Source organism: Notothenia rossii, assembly GCF_949606895.1.
Source record: "Notothenia rossii genome assembly, chromosome: 1".
Taxonomy (NCBI): domain Eukaryota; kingdom Metazoa; phylum Chordata; class Actinopteri; order Perciformes; family Nototheniidae; genus Notothenia; species Notothenia rossii.
This window is the reverse complement of record NC_136912.1, coordinates 78,517,669-78,522,972: the sequence shown is the minus strand read 5'-3', so window position 1 is coordinate 78,522,972 and position 5,304 is coordinate 78,517,669.

Here is a 5,304-nt window from a genome sequence, read left to right as displayed (position 1 = left end):
AATTCAGAGCCATAAATTCTGAAATTCAGAATGACTGAAAGGGCTGGGATCACGAGGGAGGGTCACAACAATGTGATGCTGTTTCTTTAAAAACAAATCTAAAATGTTCTCTTTACATCTTCAAGTTATAGTCAAAACTGTAGTGCCGAGAGATAGGGAGTCAGAGGCGGTGCAAGGAAGGTGCAAAAGGGTACTTTATTAGAGAGTAGAAAAGGTTGCAATCCGGGAAGAAGAGTGAAGTCAGGAGGGCACACAACATACAGTATATAGTAAACACATAACATGTCCGTGTGGGAACAATACCCCCAACTGTAGTTCCATGTATGAATTATGTCCCAGTGTATTAATAGGTGGTCACCACACAAACGCCCCAGAATTCAAACATGGCGAAAAATCCTCGCGTCCGTGGAGGAAGCACCACAGGGGCCGAGGAGGGTGGGGTCGCAGGTGAGGGCCGGGCCATGGAATGGTCCGACGAAAGGGGGCCGCAGGAGAGGGTAGGGGCCCTAACGAGGGCGAGGGCACCCCCACCGGGGGCGGGCCGCAGTAGGTGTCGCGGCGAACCCAGCAGGAAAGGCGCACCCAGGCGCCGATGAAAACGTGAGTGGCGTCTGGAACCGCCGTCGAGGTGGTGAAAAAGGTGAGTGTCCACACGAGGTCAACCTGCTGGTCGAACCTCCTCTCCGGCACCGGAAAAAATGTGTCAACAGTCAGATGTTAACCGACAAATTTTCGACAGCCGTCAGCTAGCGCAGTCGCACGCCCCGAAAAAACAAGCCCAAAAGGTAGCAATCGGGTTGCTGGTCGACCAAGCAGGTTGTGCATCGTCCCCTTGTTGGATGGAAGGCTGATGCAGGAACGGCGAGCAACGTCCCCAGCTCTTCTGCGGGGCGCGCACCGAGCCTCAGTCCGCGTGCCGGTGGCAGCCACGGACGATTCCAAAAAATCCCCGGCATTTCGAGAGAAAAACTGAGTTTTTCTGCCGTTTTCGGGTCCGTCCCGGAAACTTCACGAGACGTCGTCAGGGTCACCAATGTAGTGCAGAGAGATAGGGAGTCAGAGGCGTTGCAAGGAAGGTGCAAAAGGGTACTTTATTAGAGAGTAGAAAAGGACATGTTGTCCGGTTGCAGTCCGGGAAGAAGAAAGTGAAGTCAGGAGGGCACACAACATATATAGTAAACACATAACATGTCCGTGTGGGAACAATACCCCCAACTGTAGTTCCATGTATGAATTATGTCCTAGTGTATTAGTAGGTGTTCACCACAAAACCATAGTTAAAGCATACTGTACTGTAGGCATGAAGGCAGTTTGGACCCGAATGCCAATACCAAATTGTATTAATTTCTATGTTATAACTTGTCTGTTTTATTTGTACACAAAGCCAAATCTACAAACTATAAGGGATAGTTAAATAAAAGAATATGGGGAGATAAATCACTGTTAGGACTAAAACATTTATGGCTTACAACTTCCAAAAAAACATGAAATGTCTCTTAAACATTTATGTTTGAGTTAGAAAATAAATATGCACATTTTCCCAAAGGTGTAGTGGTTGTAGCAGTTTCTGGTATTTAACTATGAAGCCTTGTAGGGCATTGCTTAGATTGAGAGTGATAAGAGTGACACAAATAATCTTGCTTTGACAATTCTAAATGGAATATAAACGAGACAAATCCTTGCCCATGTAGTGCTGATTAAAGTACTGTTTGGAGTTAGTAGTAAGAACAAGGATAAAGTTAACTAAGCGTGAAATATAAATCCAATGTGTAGAGTGGAAAAGCTCTATTAGGGGTGCTGGTTGTACTGGTGTGTGTGTGTGTGTGTGTGTGTGTGTGTGTGTGTGTGTGTGTGTGTGTGTGTGTGTGTGTGTGTGTGTGTGTGTGTGGAAGTAGCAGAACAAGAAGCCTGAGGGTTTAGCAGGAGAGCGAAGCTTCTTCAAATTGTTCTCCAATTAATACAGCAGATAAGGATAAAAATAAAGGCGCTGCTCTTCCAGAAATTAACTCTCTTTAACACACAGAATATTAATTCAGACGCACGCGGCTGCTCACACAAAAAAACTCTTAAAATTATACAAACCCTATTAAAATGCATACATGGGCTCACTGGCCTGACATGTAAAAGCAGCCAAAAGAAGAGATGGACAAACTATACATATCTATTCCAACATTTGAGGTTTTTGAACGTAATATCCCGAAACGGGTTTTCTGAAGAACAACACCAATAACAAAGCCTGTTGACATCAGTTATAATCAAACAAATGTATTTCATTTACATGCATATGCATTGCATTGACGATTTTAAACACAACTTTACTCTCTCAACTTGTAAAATAACGTTAATTTAACATACCCTTAATAACTACATCACGTTTTTCAGGGGCAACACAAACTGCAGAAAACGTTAGCTGCTAACTGTTGTTAGCTAAGACAGCTAGCTCGTAACAATAGCCTCCTAGCAAACTTAAGGTTACGTTAACATTAACTTAACGTTGTAAGAAAGCAAAACGAACCTTCGAGAAATATTTTACTCTCAGACTGGGTGTAATTGTGTAGCGTTGCTTACCTCCAGAAGGACTTTTAGCTGTTTCCCAGTAGAGACTAGAGAGAGCTGTCAGAGCAGTTGCTCTCAGAAGAGCAGCATTGGGCAGACCAGATAAGACCAGAGAAGAACCAGTTAAGCACCAGAAAAGCACAAGAATGGTTCTTGAACCGGTTTGGTTTATTGGCAGTTTGCAAACCACTTAAGAGTACTGGAGTGTGAAACAAAAGCTATTGAGTCAGTGTTGTGGTGCTGTTGCTTTGGTCTGGGTCTCTGGATCTGTGAGCTAACCACGCCCCGTTCATTTGCATTTAAGGAATGGAAATGTCTCATCATGAAATGTCTCATCATTAAATACAAGTCACCTGAAATAAATAAATGCGTCATTATGAAACACAAGTCATCTGAAATAAATAAATATGTCATTATGAAATACGATTCTCTTGAAATAAATAAATGTCATTATGAAATAAAAGTCTCTTGAAATAAATAAATAAGTCATTATGAAATAAAAGTCCCATGAAATAAATAAATGTGTATTTAAATGTACATGTATACATATTTATTGCCTCATTTATTTATTTCAGAATTTATTTCAAAGGCATATTTATATATATATATATATATATATATATATATATATTTATTTATTTATTTATTTAATTTTGGCTTAAATGGCATTCCATAGTATTGCGCTAAAGGGAAATTATTTTTGACCGAAGAGATTTAGATTTGCCGGCTAACGGGAACCCTGACGTCGCCATTTTGTGTGCTTCGCGGATGCGCTCGGCTCCTCTCGACTGCTGCTCGGGTCTGCTCGGTCAGCTTCCGGATGAGGAGGCATTCGTTCGACCAACTTACAGTAGATAATATTACAAATATTTTTAACAGGGGCCACAATAATGTACATAATGTTTGTTTTGGCAGTTACAACTGAATGTAATGTTTTCTACTTTTTTACGACTGGGAAGGCATTTGCCCTCATCAGATGGAAAGTGTCTTGACCAACAACTTAAGTATTTCTTACAGCTATGTAGGGAATGCAAGCGAGCAAACACAAACAAGAACAAACAAACAAGTGAAATTGAACAATATAATATTGTGGTGGTTCATCTTATAATTCAGTCTAGAGAATGCACCAGACAGCATCTACAGTAAGACCTGCAAAATCTAAATTTTCTAGGGGGAGGCCCCCCAAACCCTTCGTGCCATTTCGTCCGCGCGCATTTTTCAGGGCAATCTCTATTGGGCTCAGGGCCATCTGTAAATTAGCTTAGATGGCCCACAGGTCCATCTCCCAAAATCCTTAATGTCATGCACTGAAAGTCCCTTTTCTCTTTAACAGTATGCATCAACTAGTCAGCTAACGAAAAGCCTCAGAAACCAAAGCAGTCCTCTGACAGGCTGGCTCAGGGCCTCGCCTGTAGACTAATGATCAAGGACTCCACATTCTACTTTAACCTTTTTCATTCCGAACACGTTTTGTTAACCAAGCTCTAGCTTCTCTATAAGTTACAACATAAAATATACATTAACTATAGTTTTATTTGACTTGTTTTGGATATATCAAGTTAAGATAGGTTTTTTATCTGCGGAAAGGCTTTGAATCTATATTGGGCTGCGTGATGAGACAAACGCATTTAAGCTCCATAAATGCACCTAGGTCCAGGCAATGAGGGTCAATGAATTCAGAGACGGCCTGCTCTTTGTTTGCTCTTATCCATGATCCTTTGCACTGATCTTGTCTCTCTTATCCATATTCTCCTTGATAAATGTTTTATGAAGTGTTGCTGTTCACAAACAGCCTCACTTACAGTCACGCAGGTCAAATGCAGAAAACTGATTTGTATAGATATGGCTAATTTGCCAGTTGAAGGTCACATGACGTTGTCCTGATAAGGCATCTAGAATCATAGATGAGCAGAACTGGACCAATAGCGCTTAAATTATACAACTGAATTAAGCTTTTTCTGAAAATACCAATTTAAAATGTGTTTTGGTACTCTTTAAGACTTCATGAAGCAACAAATGCAATAAATATTCTAAATGTTATATTTCCTGCTGTTTCCAGTTTTTAAAACTGTTAACATATTTCATGCTTTGAAGAAAGAAAAAAAGCCTTTGTCTTTATGTAAAGCATTGTGTATAAAAACCGGTATAAATATGAATGTCTTAAGAGTGAATCCATGGAAAGGAAAAAATAAAACAGGAAACTAAGGAACCCCAAAAACCCACCAAGAGTTATATCATAACTACAGATACTAAAATATTAGATCAAACAAGATTTATTTTCAAAAATAAAATTTGCATTAATCATAACTTTGATTTGTTCCATAACAGCAATATTAATATTATAACAGGGAAATTCACAATTGAACACATTACAGACATCTCGATGGCTTCTGAGAAACTCAAACAAAGCATTATTTTAAGACAAAAATAATTTGCAGCTCTATTCACATTAAGAAAATAACAGCCATCTATTTCTTTTTATTTTTCAAGTCTTAACTGTACCTACAATAAGACAGATAAAATAAAATAGAGAACTCGCATTCAACTTAACTAATCCAGCATATCTTAAAATGAACTTATAAAAACGGTTTATATACATGTCACTAAGTAAATCAACTGCTTGCTGACAAATCATTACCAAAATGGATTCGCAAATCTTTCAGGAATTTAGGAATAAATGTTCCTTCCTTTGTGTTTTGACTCATTCAGACGGGGGTGTACTGTAGGACCACCTACCTGGCCCCAGAC